At 34.2% G+C, this 22,488-nt stretch overlaps 1 long non-coding RNA gene across 1 annotated transcript in view; it reads left to right on the forward strand.

The window, feature by feature from the left end:
* The window catches only part of LOC121036107 (uncharacterized), a 91,307-nt gene that overhangs the window by 61,133 nt on the left and 7,686 nt on the right, over positions 1 to 22,488 (forward strand). Inside the window, exon 3 of the long non-coding RNA XR_005793238.1 lies at positions 8,006 to 8,069. This is a non-coding gene — a long non-coding RNA (uncharacterized LOC121036107). The remainder of the gene's footprint in view (positions 1 to 8,005; positions 8,070 to 22,488) is intronic.

Genomic DNA, 22,488 nt, shown 5'->3' on the forward strand with positions numbered 1-22,488 from the left:
AAAGCAAATAATTGTGTACTAAGGTGTTATCAACATATGTCCAATCAGAGGAAACATCTGAATATTTATGTAATTGGGCAGAGATTTAAAGCTGCTAGTACAGAACTGGACTGTAGATTCAGAGCCTTAGGGCACCTGGGTGGCTCAGTTACTTGAGCGTCCAACTCTTGATTTCAGCACAGGTCGTGCTCCCGGGTGGTGAGATTGAACCCCATATCGAGCCCCTTATCAAGCCCCTCATCACACTCCATGCTATGTGCGAAGCCTACTTAAGATTCTCTCTCCCTCTGCCCCCTCCCCAATTTGTGCTATCTTGAAAACAATTTTAAAAGTAAGTTAAACTAGGTGTTTAGGTTCAGAGCCTTGCTGGAGAGAGACTAGTTAAGGAAATTAATTTTGTTTATAATGCATCCATAAGCAAAATCATAAATACTTTGAACAAAAAAGCAACCACTTGCTTCAGAATGTCTTTTGAGCATCTAAGAACACATCGTTGTCTATACTACAGGGCATCACCAGATTTGACTGTATACTATGACCTTCACATTTTATGGAAATTTAGAAATTGACCTAGAGAGTCACTTAAAAAAACATGGTGTTTGCTAGATTCATTATGAATTCTACTGTTTTGTTTCTTTTTTTTAAATTTTTTTTTCAACGTTTTTATTTATTTTTGGGACAGAGAGAGACAGAGCATGAACGGGGGAGGGGCAGAGAGAGGGGGAGACACAGAATCGGAAACAGGCTCCAGGCTCCGAGCTATCAGCCCAGAGCCTGACGCGGGGCTCGAACTCACGAACCGCGAGATCGTGACCTGGCTGAAGTCGGACGCTCAACCGACTGCGCCACCCAGGCGCCCCAACTGTTTTGTTTCTTATACACAAGATTTCTGTCTCTGTACTTATAAACAAACAAGCAAACAAAACTTCTAATGGTTTTCCTATAAAATATGGTGTTTGATTTCTTATAATTATTCAACAGAATTTCTCTTGGGCCAGTGATTTCCATAAGGAAAGAAAATTGTTTGGGTTAGGGTTTATTTCAGAGGCATGCAAGCCACAAGTGTGTGTGTGTGTGTGTGTGTGTGTGCACGCGCACGAGCGTGCCTATGTGTGCACGTGTGTGTTCTCAGGTAGTAGAGTAATTGGGTGAAAGGAAGGTACCACTTTTATGGATTTCTTTATCCAAATCCTGAGCACTATTTCTGCAAGAATCAGTAGCTTAACTTGAAATGAAAGCTCAGACAATAGTATAAAAACAAATTATTGATGCAATATGATTTTTGGAAGAAGTAAACTGCATTAGGAGAAGTGTTTTGATATAGAAGATAACAAAAACAATTCAGTACTAGCTTGTAATTTGTCTGAGTATTTTTTAAAACACTGGGCCATGGAATCTTTCATACCTTAAAAGGAAATATCCTCATTTGAGCTCATCTCAACCTGTGACAGCACTTTTTACGTAGGCCAGTGATGCTGGCTTCACATACTTTAGCATTTTCCCCTTTGCTGAGAATGTGGTGATAAAACAACAAGTTCTTAGATAAAATAGGAGTCTCAAACTTTTAAATTCTCTCACTGCACAGTAAAATTTTCTATCTTGCTCCCTCTTTCCCTCATGTTCTCGGTTTTCTCACACACTCACAAAGAACTCTTCCAAGCACTTAAAAAGGTGGGGGGGATGAAACTCATACTTTATTTTCTGTGCCATTGGATAAAATCTTTAAGGGAGCAAACATTTTTAACTTTTATTCAGAAGCCTCTAAGTAAAATAGATTATCCAGGAAGATGAATTATATCCTGTATCTCTGAGCCACCCCAGTAAACCAATGTATATATGTTCCAAGGACTATGCATTTATTTCTGTAAGAAGTTGGACACGTACTATCTGGTGAAAGTTGGTTAATTCTTCTAATGCAACTAGGAGTTTCTTTGCTTAAAAAATATCAAATTCTATTTCATGCATATTACCATAGGTGTTCTCATTTTACTCAGTAAAGAAAATGCAGTATGGTTGAAATTTAAAAATGGTACCACTTTATCCACATAATAGGGGCTTTGAAATATACTTTCACTAGAAAACTTTTCCACATCTGGATTTGATTTCATAGCTTCCCTTTTCTCTTGTGTAAATCATTAATTACTTACATCTAAATATTGGCTCTGCTGCACAAACAAGATAAACCACAGGTCCAAGTAAATGTAGATATTTTGTTATGGTTTATGATCTAGTTTCTTTCTTAGTTTCATTAGTTAGGTCTCCTTTTAGTATTTTCCTCTCTGGTGCTCCTTATGGCACTGCTACAGTTTGCTCTTTCCTCTCATCTTACAGGGTTAATCAGCCACATCGATTCATCACAAAGTATGTACAATTTCTAACACTTTCTTTAGAAGATGATTTTGTTGCCATGGTGGCTTTTAGCTCGGAGATTTCTGACATTTGTTGGATCTCATTTCTTCTAGCCCTTTTCTCTTTTTTATAATAAAGTAAGTGAATTTTGCTCAAATTAACATTTAATAAATTTGCAAAAATTATGATTAACTAATTAGATTAATTCTAAGTCTTTTTTCTCTTGCTGAGACTGGGTTAGCATGTGATTTTTTTTTACTGTGTTAGATAAGTAACCCTTGTGAAAAGATCTGCTTAGAAAAGGAGAAACACATGGCTAGCAAATACATGTTTAGATAAAAGAGTGCAATACAAATCTTGGGAGCAGGTTTTCTTAAAATATTTTTTTTATCCTTACTGACTTTGATGTTCTGATTATATTGTGTTTTATTAGGTGAAGTGTTATCTACTTAAATTGCTATAAAATGATTAAAATTTCTCTAAGCATCAGGAAACAAATGTTTTTTATATAAAGAGTAAATAAAATCAAACTCAAATAGATTGCCTTATCAGAGAATTATAGAAAAGCCTCTGTCTGGTATTAAGCTTGTGTCTATAAAGTACAAAGAAGGTTTTATTTATTGTTAGCATTTTCTACTCTATAGAGTGTAGAGTTCAATTAAATGCATTTAAATAACTAGCATTCCCTACAGAACTAGCATTATTGCATTGAGTATCTGTGCACACTTACTTGCAACAAACATTCTGGTCCATCATCTGAACCCCATACAGTCTTGTCTTTTTAAATTATTACTAAACCAGGAGAAATAATTGATACAGGTATGTCCAGCAAACTGTCTTTCAAAAATGAAGGAGAAATAAAGACTTTTATAGATAAATTAAAGCTATGTGACTTCATTACTACCCTTGTCTTATAAGAAATGCTAAAAAGAGGGGCGCCTGGGTGGCGCAGTCAGTTAAGCGTCCGACTTCAGCCAGGTCACGATCTCGCGGTCCGTGAGTTCGAGCCCCGCGTCAGGCTCTGGGCTGATGGCTCAGAGCCTGGAGCCTGTTTCCGATTCTGTGTCTCCCTCTCTCTCTGCCCCTCCCCCGTTCATGCTCTGTCTCTCTCTGTCCCAAAAATAAATAAAAAATGTTGAAAAAAAATTTATATAAAAAAAGAAATGCTAAAAAGAGTCACTCAAGTGAAATGAAAGGATGCTAGACAGCAACATGAGAGCATGTAAAAGTATAAAGCTCTCTGGCAAAGGTAAATATGTAGATAAAAATAGAATCCTATAACACTGTAATGGTAGTCCATAAATCACTTTAATTCAAGCATAGAATTTAAAAGATAAAAGCATAAAAAATAACTGCAACCGTATTACTAGGTTAGTGGATACAAAATTTTAAAAAAATACCTAATTTGTGACATTGCTGACATAAAATGAGGAGGATGCAAAGGAATAGAGTTTTTGTGTGCAACTGAAATTAAGTTGTTACCAGTTTAGAATAGACTGCTATAATTGTAAGATATTTTATGTAATCCCCATGATTACCACACACACACACACACACAAACACACACACACACACACAAATTCCTATAGAAGATACACAAAAGGGGGCGCCTGGGTGGCGCAGTCGGTTAAGCGTCCGACTTCAACCAGGTCACGATCTCACGGTCCGGGAGTTCTAGCCCCGCGTCAGGCTCTGGGCTGATGGCTCAGAGCCTGGAGCCTGTTTTCGATTCTGTGTCTCCCTCTCTCTCTGCCCCTCCCCCGTTCATGCTCTGTCTCTCTCTGCCCCAAAAATAAATAAACGTTGAAAAAAAAAAAAAAAGAAGATACACAAAAGGAATCATGTCAGTACAAAAAAAATCAATGAAACACAAAGGAAAATAAGAGAGGAAAAGAAAGCAAAATAGCTATAAAATATACAGAAAACAACAAAATGTCAATAGTAAATCCTTACCTATCAGTAATTATCTTAAATATAAATGGATTAAACTCCACAATCTAAAGATACAGAGTGGCTAAATAGATTTTAAAAACAAGATCTAACTCTGCTGTTTGTAAGACTCACTTTAGATTTAAGAACACCCATAGACTAAAAATGAAAGAATGGATAAAGATAATCCATGCAAATGGTAACCAAAAGAGAGCAAGTTGAACTTACTTTTATCAAACAAAATAGACTTTAAGTCAGAAACTGTCACAAGAGACAAAGGACATTATATGATAAAAGGTTCCATTCACCAGGATGCTATAACAATTTAAATATTTATGCAACTAACACTAGAGGTCTCAAATATATGAAACAAACACTGACAAAATTGAAAGAAGAAATAGAAAGCAATACAATAATAACAGGGGATTTCAATACCTTACTTTCAATAATGGATAGATCCTCCAGACAGAAAAGCAGTAAGGAAACAGAGAACTTGAACAACACTGTAGACCAAAAGGACCTAACAGACATATACAGAACATGCCATTCAACAGCAACAATCACACATGGAACATTCTCCAGGATAGATCATATGTTAGGCCACAAAACAAGTCTTTTAATATTTTCTAATATTAATAATTTAACAAATTTAATATTAAAATTATATCAATGGAATGAAACTAGAAATCAACCGCAGAAGGAAAATACATAAAGAAGTGGAAATTAAAGAACATACTCTTGAACAACAAAGAGGTCAAAGAAATCACAAGGAAATTAGAAGACATCTTGAAACAAATAAAATCAAAAACATGGTATAAACAAAACATGGGTTATTGCAAAAGCAGTACTAATAAGGAATTTTATATTAATAAACATGTAACTAAAAAAAGAAGAAATATTCCCAATTAAGAACCTAATTTTATATTTCAAAGAATTAGAAAAACAAACTACGCCTAAGTTAGAAGGAAGGAAATAATAAAGATTCAAGGAGAAATAAATGAACTAGAGAATAGAAAACAGTAGAAAAGAGTCAGCACACGAAGAGCTGGTTTTCTGAAAATATTAACAAAATTGACAGACCCTTAGCTAAACAAACTAAGAAAAAAAGAGAAGAACAAAGATACTATTAGGAAAGAAAGCTAAAAACCAATATCCCTGATGAATATTGGTGCAAAAATACTAAAAAAAAAAAACTAGAAAGTTGAATTTAATAGCACATTAAAAAGGTTATACATCACAACCAAGTAGAATTTATTCTTGGAATTCAGGGGAATTACAAAATATGAAAATAAATCACTGCAATATACCAAATTAACAGTATAAAAGACAACACTATATCCACATGATCGTCTCAACTGATGCAGAAAAATATTTTACTAATTCAACACCCTGTCATGGTAATGACAAAAACACTTAAAATAGGAGTTGAAGGAAATTACCTCAATATAATAAAGTCCACATATGAAAAGCCAACAGATAACATCATACTCAGCAGTGAAAATCTGAAATATTTCCTTCAAGATCAAAAACAAGGCAAAGATGCCTACCCTGCCATTCTTTCCACATAGTATTAGAAGGTGTAGCCTGAGCAATTAGGTAAGAAAAAGAAATAAGAGACATCCAAGTCAGAATAGAAGTAAAATTAGTTCGCAGATATGTTGCTGAAAGAAATTAAAGACATAAATAAATGGAAAAATGGAAAAACATCCCACTTTCATGCATGGATTGAAAGACTTAACATTGTTAAAATGTCCATATTACCCAAAGCAAAGGTTCAATGCATTCCCTATCAAAATCCCAATGGTAATATCTTCCAGAAATAGGAAAAACTCAATGGATTCAAATGGATTTTTAAGGAACTTGAATAGCCAAAACAATCTTGAGAAAGAAAAAACAAAGCTGGAATTCCTGATTTCAAAACATTTTACAAAGCTACAGTAATCCAAACAGTATGGTACTTGCATAAAGACAGACACAGACCAATGGAACAGAAAGAAAGTTCCCAAGTAAACCTTCACATACATGATCAAAGGACCTTCAACTAGATTTCCAAGATTGCATAATGGGGAAAGGATAATACCTTCAACAAATGTATTGGGGAAACTGGATATTCCAACTGTGGGAAAAAATGAAGTTGGACTTACCTAACACCCTATACAAAAATTAAAGTTAATTAAAGACCTAAGTATAACACCTGAAACTCGCTCTCCTAGGAGAAAATATAGATGAAAAGCTTCATGACGTTGGAGTTGGCAATGATTTCTTGGGTATGACAACAGCACAGGTAGTAAAAGCAAAAAAATTAGCAAACAGGACTATGTTGAACTTTACAATTTCAATACAGCAAAAGAAACAATCAACAAGTTTTGTCAACAAGTGAAAAGGCAACCTATGTAATGGAAGAATATATTTTTCAAACTATATATCTGACAGGGCGTTGATAGTCCACATTTATAAGGAATTCCTACAACTCAACAACAACAGCAACAACAAAAAAAGCAAATTAAATCAAATCAATGAAAAAACAAACAAACCTGATATAAAAATGGGTAAAGGATTTAAATAGACATTTTCCTGCAATATACACACACACACACACACACACACACACACACACACACACACAAATGAGCCAATAAGCATATGAAAAGATACTCAACATCACTAATATTTAGGTATTTTAGGAAATAAAAAATAAAAATAGTATTGATGGTATGTGGAGGTATGGGAACTCTTGTACACTGATGATGGCAATGTAAATGGTGTAGCTGCTATGGAAAACAGTATGGAGATTCCTCTGAAAATTAGAAATAGAACTGCCATATGATTCTACAATACCATATCTTGATATTCATCCAAAAAAACTGAAAACAGGATTTTGAAGAGATATTTGCACCTCCGTGTTTATTGCAGCATTATTTACAATAGCCAAGAGCTGGAAACAACCTACATGTCCATGGATGGATTAATAGAAAAAGGAAATATGGTAGTTATATACAATGGAATATTATCCAGTCTTAAAAAAGAAGGAAATCCTGTCATATGCTACAACATGTATGAAACATAAGTACAATATACTAAATGAAATAAGCTAATCACAAAAAGACAAATACTGCATGTTTTCGATTACATGATGTATCTTGAGTGGTCGAACTCAGAAACATAAAGTAGAATGGTGGTTGCCAGTGGTTGTTCAATAGGTATAGACTTTCAGTTTTGCAAGATGAAAAAGTTCTAGACATCTGTTACACAACAGTATGCATATAGTTAACACTACTATGCACTTAAAAATGGTTAAGGAGGGAAATTTTATGTTTTAGCTTTTTATCATAATAAAAAAGTCAGACGTCCAAAAAGTAATTTTAGGTCTAGGAATATTAAATATAATGTCTAAAAATGTCATGAGAAAGCATCATTTTTGGTGGTATTAGTCCATTGATTTCAGTTAAAAAAGAAAAACTGATAAAGTAGAAAGAATAAAAAATTTTCAATGACTTAAAATCTCTGGAAACTAACCATAGTTTTTCCCTGTACAAGTTCTGAGACATTAGCCAAACTATATTATGTCTCCAAGCTGTTTTTCTTCTCTGTAATGAAAGCAAATAGGATAATGTGACCACATAGTATATTATAAGAATTGAGTGAGATAATGTGCCTGAATTATCTAGCCTAATGTCTGTCCAGAGTAGATAATGAATTTTCTCATTCCCTTCCCTTTTCCTTCCAGTTCACTAAATATCGATTGAGTGTCCACTGATGCATGGCACTGGAAAACCATTCCAAAAAGATAGGTAAAGTATTTTTAAATTATGTGACAAATTATTTAAGAAAATATTAATTTTAATGTAAAGTATTAATAACATAACATGAATTATAAATGAAGAATATAAAACAATATTAAGTTATTGCTAGGTGCCAGACACCATAAATGCATGTTTGCCTTATATCTTATCATTCTGACAACAATATGAGGAAGACACTATTATTAGTCTTATGTTACCAATAAGGAACCTGGGGTTTAGAGAATTTAACCTATCCAAAGCTCCAACTATTATAGGCAGAGCATGACTCCATGTCTGACTCTCAAATTCAAGCTCCCAACTGCTACTGTACAGTACTGTGTATAGAGAATGAGCTCTAACGTGGAACAGCCTTGCCTAATAATTCAACCAAAAGGTAATAGTCTTTTTCTTAGCTAAGGATAAGAGAAAGGGGAGAGGAGTAAGCAAACCTCCTTCCTTCCCATAGACTTCCAAATTTCTACTTCTTTCCAGACCTCAAGTAAAATGAATTTTATGGTTTCCCCAATTTCTCTCTCAGTTTTATTCTCTTGGCAATTAAGTGTTTCTAAAATGCTTCACAAATGGGAAACAAACATGGACTTGGGCAGTTGATCCTAGCTTTAATGGAGGAGGAAGAATGAGCATTACCTTGAGAAATGAGTGAATTTTGAATAGACTGAGAATATAGGGGAAGGCTAAGAGGTAAGAATTAGCAGGACATTTTTGTGGCCAATAATAAGATTAGTCATTCTAGAGCAGAGGTTTTGCTTTGAAAGATTAAGCTGAAACATGTATGGAGTTTTATTAGACCATTCACGTATTAGATTAGACCATTCATGACCCAGATTGTTGGTTATCAAATCACCTTGAAGAAAAGTAGATATTACTAAAGACTGTGGAAACCTTCCCAGTAAAAGCCCGGTAGACCCATTAAGTAACTGCTAAATCATTTGGTGCAAAAGGTGTAATTGACCCAGAAATGTTGACAAAAATGATTTTCCACATCATAGATAGGGATATAACAAAAGAGGATTTTTGCCTTCCCCAGCTGGATCAGACTCTTTCTATTGCTCATAGTTTTGTTTCAGGTAGAAGTGTAGGATAAGGCAGAGGCAGTATCTTTTTAAGCTTGTTCATTTTCTCTGAGTAAAAATTAGTCGTTGTGCTTTCAGATCTACTCTTGTGTATTGATCTCAGTCTTTACATACACACACTCATATGCATACACATGCAAACAAGAATAGACAGAAAAATAAAAACAGGGAAAATACTTGTAGGCTATTTCCAGCCATTATGTAAAAGTTGTTAGTAGTTGGTTTATACCTTTCCCTAGGTCTTTGCTTGAACTTGAGTTTTATTCAAAGTCTATTGTATAAGTGTCATATTATAGTTGAGAAAAGCAGTATTCAGTTTGTTAATGCTATGAAATACAGGAGAAAGTCTGCTATTTTTTTCATCTTTCATTAGAAATATGTCATAAATACCATCCCAAAATGTTACATGAATATAGATAGAAATATAAATATTTTAAAGTAGATAGTGAAAAACAAGTCTGGATTTGTGCTTTTTAAGTATGCATGCAGTAATTATATAGAATCATTTGAATCATATATGCTATGGATACGTTCTTGGTTACCTATAGATTTCAACAAAACTGTTCCTTTTTCTTTAAATTTAAAAGTATGCTGGGGGTACCTGAGTGGCTCAGTCGGTTGAGCACCCGACTTTGGCTTGGGTCGTGATCTCATGGTTCCTGACTTCAAGCCACACGTCAGGCTGTGGGCTGACAGCTCAGCGCCTGGAGCCCGCTTGGGATTCTGTGTCTCTCCCTCTCTTTGCCCCTCCCCCACTCAGTCTGTGTCTCTCTCTTCTTCAAAAATAAGTAAAAATTAAAAGAAAAAAAAGTAGGCTGGAAGTAGAAAATGGTGACATTATCTATGTCACATTCCTGGGTGCAACTAGCACCCAGCCATTGCTCAGTGATACCCTCCCCCAGAGGATCTGAGCAGGTCAAAGCCGCAGTCCCTCAGAAGCGAGGGGTCAGGAAATAAAGCCGTATCTGAGATAAACTCAGGAAGGAGGTGCCGCCTGGCAATGTGACAACTTGGTCACAGACAGTGTACAAGCAGGGAGTGGGCAGAAGCTGAAGACAAAGGACAAGTGCATGATTGCTGATCGAGGAGAACAGAGTTCTGATACTAGAGACTGGGTAGCTGGATGACACCCCTCCTACACATGCACATATACACCTACAAGTGCCACAACAGTCCACCCCAGTAAGCTAAGCAGCACCATCTAGTGGAGAATGGAGCTGGTACACTAATGCCTGCCTAACTGGGCCAACCTCGCTCTTCAGGAACACCACAAGTCTCTCTGCCTGCTTACTTTATGGACTATGAAGTGCTTCATAATTTGACTTCTAGGGGAAAACGATGTTATTTCAATTGTATTTCAGTCTGTTTGCCACTCCATCTATTCAATTTTATTTTTTTCTTTTTCATTTCTTTTCTTTTTCTTGAATACAGAAAGAGGAAAAATTTGTTTTCATTTTCAATTTTTATTAAAAATACAGGAAGCCATCAAAATCCTCAAAGAGAAAGCAGACAAAAACCTCTTTAACCTTGGCCGCAGCAACTTCTTATTCTCCATGTCTCTAGAGGCAAGGGAAACAAAAGAAAAAATGAACTATTGGGACCTTATCAACATAAAAAGCTTCTGCACAGTGAAGGAAACCATCAGCAAAACTAAAAGACAACTGATGGAATGGGAGAAGATATTTGCAAATGACAGATAAAAGGTTAGTATCTAAAATCTATAAAGAACTTATCAAACTCAACACCCAAAAAACAAATAATCCAGTGAAGAAATGGGCAAAAGACATGAATAGACACTTCTCCAAAGAAGACATCCAGATGGCCAACTGACACATGACAAAATGCACAATATCATTCATCATCAGGGAAATACAAATCAAAACCACAATAAGATACCGCCTCAGACCTGTCAGAATGGCTAAAGTTAACAACTTAGGCAACAACAGATGTTGGCGAGGATGTGGAGAAAGAGGATCTCTTTTGCATTGTTGGTGGGAATGCAAGCTGGTGCAGCCACTCTGGAAAACAGTATGGAGGTTCCTCAAAAAATTAAAAACAGAACTACCCTATGACCCAGCAATTGCACTACTAGGTATTTAACTAAGGGATACAGGTATGCTGTTTCAAAGGGGCACACGCACCCCAATGTTTATAGCAGCACTATAGACAATAGCCAAGTATGGAAAGAGCCCAAATGTCCATCAATGGATGACTGGATAAAGAAGATGTGGTATATATACACAATGGAGTATTACTCAGCAATCAAAAAGAATGAAATCTTGCCATTTGCAACTACATGGATGGAACTAGAGGATATTATGCTAAGCGAAATTAGTCAGAGAAAGACAAATATCCTATGACTTCACTCATATGAGTACTTTAAGATACAAAACAGATGAACATAAGGGAAAGGAAGCAAAAATAATATAAAAACAGGGAGGGGGACAAAACATAAGAGACTCTTAAATATGGAGAACATACAGAGGGTTACTGGAGGGGTTGTGGGAGGGAGGATGGGATAAATGGTTAAGGGGAATTAAGGAATCTACTCCTGAAATCATTATTGCACTATATGCTAACTAACTTGGATGTAATTTTAAAAAATATATTAAAGAAAATGGTAAAAAAAAAATAAAATATTTACCTTGGTTTATATTTAACCGTATTTCATTTCCTATTTTCACTTATACAATATAATTCTTAACATTGATATATGTCATGATATTAAATATCATTAATGTCTTGTTATTTTACTGAGTATTAACCCATAATCCTCCATAACTTTAGAGTTGTCTTACAAGTTAAATTATTTTATTTAATGTCAAGTTGGTAGTTCAATAGTCAACCATGGCCCCCAACACATAGACTACACACACACACACACACACACACACACACACACACACACACACACCCCTCCTTAGATGCTATATTTAATTAGATTTTCTGTAATAGTGTCATAACAACATTCTGGAATATATAGAATCTTTCATTAAAGAAAAAGATGCCAATCCCAAGATTCTCAAAATTTCAGTAAAAGAAACAGATTTCTCATATTATTCTAATGTAAAGTGTTACTAACATTTCCATAAAATGAATTATTCATTTCTTGTAGAGCTTAGCCAATATATTTATTTGTATGTAAAATTTAGTTAGATAAGCAAGATTTATTTAACCTCTATATTTAAAACATCTATATTTAAAACATCTTATTTCTCACACTATTAATAATATATAAATTTTAATGATAGTAATTTTTTTCTGTTATCTAACTATAATTTTAAAATGGGAATTTCCTTTCCAGTGATTCTGATATATCCCATTATTTTTAAAAGAGATATAAAATTTAACATTTAAAAAAATATTTTTCATATATCTATAAGGTGAAAATTTGAATATAATTTAAGGGTTAACTCAATAAAATTAACTTTACTATGTATTTCAAATGATTTCTCTCTTAATTCAAGAAATATTAATAGATTTGCAATCTTAATCATAAAATCACTTTGTTCAAAACATATATTCTGTAACCGAGTTTCATATAAAACTTTCATCAAAAACCACTTAAATATATCTTTATTCTAAGTTGCAAAAATGGATAACATAAACATAAATAATCATTCAAGCTAAATAGTAGTGTTCACACACAGGACTTTGGTTTCCAGAATGGCAAAAGAGGAAGGTTCTTTACAGATTCACACTCCTGCATATAACAACAATAAACTCTGGACAAAATAGAACAATAACAAAATTAAACTAGCAACTGGAAAGCTCTGGACTGTGAGCAAAGACGTGGAGACCCTTGCAGGAGAGCTAAAATTTGAAAGAAGATTCCAAAATGGTTTGAATTTCACACTATTGTAGATTTGGTCCAAGAGCAGGCAATAGTTATACAAGCAGCTAAGAAAAGTCACCCACTCTCAAGAACTAAACAATTAATAGAAGCCAATTCCAAGATGTACCAGAAGTGAAAAATATCAGAAAAGGACATTCCATAACTACTGTAACTATATAATAAAGCAAAGGGAAATATACTCATATTGAAAACCAACTTAGAAAATCTCAACAGAAATATGGAAAATATTTCTAAAACCCCCCAAAATTTTGGAATTAAAAAATAAAATATCTTATGTAAGTAGTAAATCACTAAATTCTATTCCTGAAAACATTATTATACTATATGTTAACTAATTGGATTTAAATTTTAAACTATAAATAAATTCAATCAATCAATCAATCAATCTTGGGGTGCCTGGGTGGCTGTGGGTTAAGCATCTGACTCTTGATTTGAGCTGAGGTCATGATCTCATGGTTGTGAGATCGAGCCCTGCCGTGGGCTTCATACTGGGCATGGAGCCTGCTTAAGATTCTCTCTCCCTGTCCCTCAGTCCCTCCCCTGCTCCCTCTTAAATAAGTAAATAAATAAATAAATAAATAAATAAATAAATAAATAAAAATAAAGTATCTTAAATTGAAAATTCAATAGATATCTATCTATAATAGGATAATGGAGATGACAGAAAAGAATCAGTGAGCATAAAAGATAGATTGTGGATATGATCCAATCTAAAGAATAGAGGGGAAAAAATAAAAACATAAATTTTCAAGAACCTGTTGGAAAAGACGATCAAAATAAGTAATTAATGTGTACTTACTGTCCCAGAAGAAAGGAAAGAGAAAATGAAGTAGAAAAATTATATCATGAAATCATGACTGATAATCTCTCTAGTTTGGGTAAAAGATATAAATTTAGAACTCCTTAAAGCCCAGTAGACCCCAGGAAACATAAATGCAAAGAAAGTCATGCCTAGGAACAATATACTCAAACTCCTAAAAACAAAAGATAAAGAGAAAATCTTGAAAGCAACCAGAGTAAACAACATACTACATTTGGGAAACAATTCCTCTAGCTTACTTTAAAAAAAAAAAAATTATTTATTTACTTTGAGGGAGAGAGAATAAGCTGGGGATAGGCAGAGAGATAGAATTTCAAGCAGGCTCCACACTCCAGTGCAGGGATACAGGGCTGGAACTCACACACCGTGAGAGCAGGACCTGAGCTGAAATCTAGAGTCAGACTCTTAATCAACTGAGCCACCCAGGCACCCCGCTCTAGCTTTCTTAATTGGAAACCACAGAGGCCAGAAAGTGGGTAGTGGGGGGGTTATTTAAGAGATGACATTAAAAATATTAAAAAACAAAAAACATAATAACAAGAAAATAGTTAACTCACAATTTCTATTTTCAGTGAAAACAACCTTGGAGTACAAAAGTAAACAAAAATATTAGTTAAGAGAATTTGTTGCCAGCAAACCTAGACTATAAGAAATGCCAAAGGAAGTTTTCATGCTGAAGGGAAATGTTTTTTGAGAAGAAATGAATAGCACTGGAAATGATAAATATCTGGATAAAATAAAAGAATATTTTCCTTAATTTAAAATTATATAACCATTTGAAGCAAAAATTAATATTATAATGCAGATGTAACATGTATTGCAATTGTAACTACAAAATCCTCGTCTGACTGAGGAACATATTTTAAAAATAGCAAGAGGTAGGTCTAAATCCATATCAATGACATGTTAATGGATTAAAGATTATAGTCTGATTAAAAGGTGAAAAATTTCACAATAGATGTGAAAGCAATACCCAAATATACTGTTTATGGGAGATACACTTTACATATAAAAACACAGGAAGTTGAAAATAAACAGAAGGAAAAAGATCTATCAGCATAAGAAGGTTGTAAATACTATATTAGTATCAGATAAAATAGGCTTTAAAATACTGCCTGAGGTAAAGGACATTTCATAATGATAAAAAGATCAATTCATCAGAAATACATAGCAATCATGAAAGTGTACAATAATAAGACAGCTAAGATGACATGAAGCAAATAGAGGCATAATTAAAGGGAGAAATAAAAGGTTCTACAATCTTTGTAAGAGGTTTTAACACTCTTTTTTCAGTAATCCCTACAACTAGGAAAAAATATCAGTTAACAGGTAGAAATATGAACAATACTCTATGACCTTGACATCACTGAAATTTATAGATTATTATATACAACTGCAGAATACACATTTCAGTCACAAAGATTCACCACATGACAGAAAACACAAGTGTTATTACACTTAAAAAGATTGAATGCATACAGAGTATGTATGTGACCCCAATTAAATAACCCAATATAAACTAGGCAAAAGATTTGAGAAGACATTCTGCAAGAGAAGATGACTGACCAATTAGCACAAGACTCTCAACATCATTAGCATTAAGGAACTGGCGTTAAAATTCATAAGAAGATAACACCACACGCAAGCATGGCTAAAATTAACAAGCTGACAATACCAAGGGCTGCTGAACAAGTGGAGCAAACAGAACTCTCAAACACTGCTGATATAGAGGAAAAATGAGGTAATAACTGGAAAATTGTTCCACAGTTTCCTAAAATTTTAAAGATAGACTTATTGTACTGCCTAACCGGTTATTCCATTCTTATGCATTGAATCCAAAATAGTGAAAACAGAGTCTTGTAAATGAATTTTTATAGCTGTTTTATTCACAATACCCCCAAACTGGAAACAATTCAAATGTCCATCAGTCAGTGAAAGGATAAGCGAGATGTGATATAGTCATACAATGGAATATTACTCAGGAATAAAAAGGAGAGACTATGAATACATTCAACAGATGGATGAAACTTTATTTTCATTTTTACAAAGTTTATTAAGAAAACAAATTTGTAAATTAAAGGACTCAGAGGCACGTAGTTTAAAAGGCCAATACCATGGGAATAACAAAGTCAACACAGAAAAGAAGATACACACAGTTACAAACAATACATGATGTTTTTAAAAGCCACATCCCCCCAATTAACACATCATGTGAATCATCCTTCACAATTACCATGATAAAAAGTTATTTCATCATATGAATCATCCTTCAAAATTACCATGATAAAAAGGTGGAAAAATAACTCCACCTACCGAGCATAGAAAATCCTATTTATACTGAACTGCCCTGCATTTCATCAATACTGTTTAATATGGCCTCTTCTATTCTGCCATTAGAAGTATTGAAGATGTTATACATCTTCAATTATATTGAAGATACAATAAATACTATTGTATTTTCAAATGCACATTATACTTAAATTTGCTCTTCACTGAGAACAATTGAGTATATATTTAATCAAATCATAATACAAATGCTTTCGTGTTGAAAACTCATTTTGTGGGGACAAGTGTACAGGGAGGAAGTATATGTACAATTATGTTGTTTCTGAAGGACTACTCAGAGATGGAGGAATCTTGAAATCATGATGCTGAATGTAAGAAGTAAGGCACAAAAAAGTACACAACATATGATTCCATTAGTATAAATGTCTAAGAAATGCAAACTAATCTATACTGACAAATAAATAAGTGGTTGCCTGGACTCAGAGCAAAGGGAATGATGGACTACACTGGGACACAAGGAAACATTGGAGAGTGATAGAAGACTTCCAGATCTTGTGGTGTGGTTTTCAGGTGTGTATGTCTGTCAAAAATGTATCAAATTATGTATTTTTTAAGTGGACACAGCTTACTACACATAGGTTACACCTCAACACAATTGATTTTAAAAAATATATGCTTTTCACCAAAATTAGTACTCTTTAAAAGACATCATCAAGAAGGCTCCTGGGTGGTTCAGTCAGTTGAACATTTGACTTCAGCTCAGGTCATGATCTCACAGCTCATGAGTTCGAGCTCCGCGTCAGGCTCTGTGCTGACAGCTCAGAGCCTGGAGCCTGCTTCGGATTCTGTCTCCATCTCTCTCTGCCCCTTGCCTATCTCTCTCTCTCTCTCTCTCTCTCTCTCTCTCTCTCAAATATAAATATTTTAAAATTTTTTTCAAAGACATCAATAAAAAGACAAACATAATATCAAAAATTTAAGTTGAATAAATAAAAATTCATTGTCATTTGATAAATTGTGATTATTGAAAACCTGGTAAGAGTTAAAGTTGATTTTAGAAATGTTAACTGGATTACTCCATTTACATTGTCGATGCAAAATGAACAAACCTTTTTTTAAAATTTTAAAGAGAAAGGGAAAGAGTTCTACTCGAGCCCAAGATAGGACTACTGCCTACAATTCACCATCTTCACAAAGAGACCACTGTGGGGAAGGAATATTTGGTGCAGGGCTGTATACTTTTCTGCATAAAGAGCTACAAATCATCATGATGAAGGACATTCTGGAAAATTACAGACTTTATCTCATGTTTTCCGTATGTGCAAGGTTGTATGACTTTAATCTTATGAGAACCAGGGAGGTTTTTTTGTTTTTCTTATCTTTATGTTTGGAATCTCTGTTTTGGTTATTTTTTTAAGAAGATGCACAATCAATATGTTCTAGGACAGAAATAGAGCCCATGACTTGAGGTTTTGTGGAGTCATTTTGACCTTTGTAAATGGTAAAGTATAGCTTCCCTGGGAGCCTAGGAGCAGGGCTCACAAGTGTTGAAAGTTGAAAATTCCCTTTATCAACAGGGAAATCAATATTTCTCCAATTTATTGATTGGTACCTAAAATTAAAATCCATAACTAACTATTAAAATGATTCAGCCAATGGCGAGGATGTGGAGAAACGGGAACCGTCTTGCACTATTGGTGGAAATGCAAACTGGTGCAGCTACTCTGGAAAACAGTGTGGAGTTTTCTCAAAAAATTAAAAATAGAACTACCCTACAATCCAGCAATAGCACTACTGGGAATTTATTCAAAGGATACAGGAGTGCTGATTCATAGGGGCACTTGTACCCCAATGTTTATAGCAGCACTTTCAATAATAGCCAAATTATAGAAAGAGCCTAAATGTCCATCAACTTACGGATGGATAAAGAAGATGTGGTTTATATATACAATGGAATACTAGTTGGCAATGAGAAAGAATGAAATACTGCCATTTGCAGTAACATGGATGGAACTGGAGGGTATTATACTAAGTGAACTAAGTCAGTCAGAGAAAGACAGATATCATATGTTTTCACTCATATGTGGAACTTGAGAAATTTAACAGAAGACCATGGGGGAAGGGAAGGGAAAAAAATACAAACAGAGAGGGAGGGACATAAAGCATAAAGATTCTTAAATACAGAGAACAAACTGAGGGTAGATGAGGGGGGTGGGGGAAAGGCGAAAATGGATGATGGGTATTGAGGAGGACGTTTGCTGGGATGAGCACTGGGTATTGTATGTAAGTGATGAATCACAGGAATCTACCCCCAAAACCAAGAGCACACTGTATACACTGTGTGTTAGCCAACTTGATAATGAATTATATTAAAAAATAAATAAATAAAATGGTTCAGCCAAAAAAGTATGTGTGTATGTGTATATGTTATATACGTGCATTGAGGAGTGTATCCACAAATGTATGAGAGAGAAAGAGAGAGGGAATGAGAGAGAGAGGAAATATATCAAAACATTAACAATTTGTAAATATATTTGAGCTTATGTGGGTTTTCATTTTGCTATTTTTCAATTTTCCCCAAGTTTTTAAATTTCCAAAGTAAATAGTTGAAGTAAAACACAAAGACTTACCAAATTTACATTAATGAGTCTGCCCACTGAAATTTTAATAACCCAGGGAAGTGATGTGGATACATATTTTGTAAAGCATTAAAGTTGAAGCATGAAATTACTAAATATATTGCAGATGAGAAAAAAAGCACTGTGAGATAAAAATATCGACTTTATGGATTGTCAAAAAAAATCCACCTAATTGACGCAATTTTTATATCAGGAATTCTGATTATTTCCTTATTTGGGGAGTACAAAATAATGAATGGCTATGAGCAAGGCTCACAGTCTATTCCTTCTTTATCATTTACTAACTACATAACTTTTTTAAAACTCAGTGTCCTCATACATAAAAATAGGGAAAATAAAAGTACTTGCCTCGAGGATGTTGTAAAGATTAAATGAGATAATGAGCTTAAAGTATTTAACAGCTTAGTACAAAATAAGAAATTGAGAAATGTTAGCATCTATAATTCCTATTATTTTATTTTTTTAATGTTTATTTATTCTGAGAGAGAGAGAGAGAAAGAGAGAGAGTAGGAGTGTACACACTGTCTCCTGTGTGAGTGGAAGAGGGAGAGAGAGGGAGGGAGACAGAGAGTCCCAAGCAGGCTCTGCTGTCAGCTCAGAGCCCAACATGGGGCTCAAACTCAAAAACTGTGAGATCATGACCTGAGCTGAAATCAAGAGTCAGATGCTTAACCAACTGAGACACTCAGGTGCCCCTATAATTCTTATTATTTTAGGAGGAACTGAAGAAGATACATTCATAAACTTGTGAGTGACTAAATTTATATACAAAAAAAAATCCTATTTTTTATCCTACCACATTCCATTTCCCAGTTATTATGGAAAACTATTCATTTTTAGATTTCAGGTTGTTCCAACTTTTCTTTTTTTAAGTTTTTAATTCCAGTTAGCTAACATACAATATTATATTAGTGTTGGGTGTGCAATATAGTAATTCAACACTTCCATATATCACCCTGTGCTCATCACAACAAATGCACTCCTTAATCCCCATCATGTATTAAATACATCTCCCCACTGACCTCCCCTAGGGTAATCATCAGTTCTCTATAATTAAGAGTCTGTTTCTTGATTTCTCTCTCTCTTATTTTTTCCCTTTGCTTGTTTGTTTTGTTTCTTAAATTCCACATGACTGAAATCATATGTATTTGTCTTTGACTGACTTGTTTCACTTAGCATTATACTCTAGCTCTTTCCACATCATTGCAAATGGTCAGATTTCATTCTTTTTATGGCTGAATAATATTCCACTGTGTGTGTATGTATATATACATCTATACCACATCTTCTTTATCCATTCATCAATCAATGGACACATGGGCTGCTTCCGTATCTTGGCTGTTGTAAATAATGCTGCTATAAACATTGGGTGCATGTATCCCTTTGAATTAGTTTTCTTGTATTCTTTGGATAAATACTCAGTAGTGTGATTGCTGGATCATAAGGTGGTTCTATTTTTAACTTTTTAAGGAACGTCTATACTGTTTTCCACAGTAGCTGCACCAGTTTGCATTCCCAAAAACAATGCAAGGAGGTTCCTTTTTCTTCACATCCTTACCAACATCTGTTATTTCTTGTGTTGTTGATTTTAACCATTCTGACAGGTGTGAGATGATATCTCAATGTGGTTTTGATTTGCATTTCCCTGATGATAAGTGATAATGATTATCTTTTCATGTGTCTGTTGACTATCTGGATATCTTGTTTGGAAAAATGCTTGTTCATGTGTTTCTGCCCATTTTTAATTGAATTATTTGTTTTTCGGGTATTGAGTTGTATTAGTTCTTTGGATAATAACCCTTTATTGGATATATCATTTGCAAATATCTTCTCCCATTCTATACTACGCCTTTTAGTTTTGTTGATTGTTTCCTTTGCTGTACAGAAGCGTTTTATTTTGATGTAGTCCCAATAGTTTATTTTTGCTTTTGTTTCCCTTCCCTCAGGAGACATATCTAGAAAGAAGTTGCTATGGCCAATATCAAAGAAGTTATTTTTATGGTTTCAGGCCTTACATTTAGCTCTTTAATCCATTTTTAATGTATTTTTATGTGTGGTGTAAGAAAGTGGTCTAGTCTTCCCAACACCATTTGTTGAAGAGACTGTTTGTTCCCCATTGGATATTCTTTCCTTCTTTGTCAAAGATTAATTGACCATATAATCCTGGGTTCATTTCTGGATTGTCTATTTTGTTCTATGTTCTGATCTATGTGTGCCAATGCCATTTTGTTTTGATTACTACAGGTTTGTAATATAACTTGATGTCTGGACTTGTGATGCCTCCAGCTTTGCCATTCTTTTTCAAGGTTGTTCTGTTTATTTGGGGTCTTTTGTGGTTCCACACAGATTTTAAGATTGTTTGTTCTAGCTCTGTAAAAAAATGCTGTTGGTATTTTGACAGGGATTTCATTGAATTCATAGATTGCTTTGGGTAGTATGGAGATTTTAACAATATTTGTTCTTCCAATCCATGAGCACGGAAGATATTTTTCATTTCTTTGTGTCATCTTCAACTTATTTTAAGTGTTTTATAGTTTTTAGAATACAGGTCTTTCACCTCTTTGGTTAGGTTTATTCCTAGGCATCTTATTATTTTGGGTACAAGTATAAATGGGATTGTGTTCTTAATTTCTCTTTCAGCCACTTCATTATTGATGTATAGACATACAACAGATTTCTGGACATTGATTTTGTATTCTGCAACTGTACTGAATTCATTTAGCAGTTGTGTGTGTGTGTGTGTGTGTGTGTGTACGTGAAGTCTTTAGAGTTTTCTATGCAGGGTATCATATCTGGAAATAGTGAAAGTTTGACTTCTTCCTTACCAAATTGAATACTTTTTTTTTGTCTAATTGCTATGGCTAGGCCTACCAGTCCTATGGTGAATAAAAGTGGTGAGAGTGGACATCCTTGTCTTGTTCCCAACCTTAGGAGGAAAGCTCTCAGTTTTTCCCCATTAAGGATGATATTAGCTGTGAGTTTTTCATGTATGGCCTTTGTTATGTTGAGGTATGTTCCCTCTAACCCTACTTTGTTGAGGAGTTTTATCATGAATGAATGTTGTACTTTGTCAAATGCTTTTTATGCATCCATTAAAATGATCATATGGTTCTTTTCCCTTCTCTTATGGATGTGATGTATCACATTGATTTGTGAATTTTGAACCACGCTTGCATCCCAGGAATAAATCCCACTTGATCATGGTTAATAATTATTTCAATGTATTGTTGAATTCAGTTTGCTAGTGTTTTGTTGAGAATTTGTTGAGGATAAGGTTTTCAAAACACAAAAGACCAAGTTTTACCAATTTAAGCCTAGAGAATATTTTTTTTCTCCAAATTCAGACAAGTTTTCTGACTGATTTAGAGGCAAAAAAAAAAAAATCTCACATATCTAGGTTTGCAATGTTACAAGAAAAATTTAGGAAGTTAAAAGAATCTTTTGAAACAAGGCTGGCCTGTCTAATGATCCAGACTATAGCAAATTGATTGTTTTCTTATTTCTTTTAAATGAGCCCATGTTTGATCATTTGACATTTACTATTTGATTATTTAATAACTTGCAACTTATTGCACTCAGTAATTGCCAGCCTGCTGAGTCTGACAAGTGAAATTCTAATATGAAAATGAGATTAATAACTGTGATTTAGACATGATAGCCTTTGAATTTAGATCGCAAGTCTTACATCAGGGACCTCTGTTGAAAATATAATTTGTATTTCATTAATGTAATA

Source organism: Herpailurus yagouaroundi, unplaced genomic scaffold, assembly GCF_014898765.1.
Source record: "Herpailurus yagouaroundi ecotype Mexico unplaced genomic scaffold, PumYag 162, whole genome shotgun sequence".
NCBI lineage: Eukaryota > Metazoa > Chordata > Mammalia > Carnivora > Felidae > Herpailurus > Herpailurus yagouaroundi.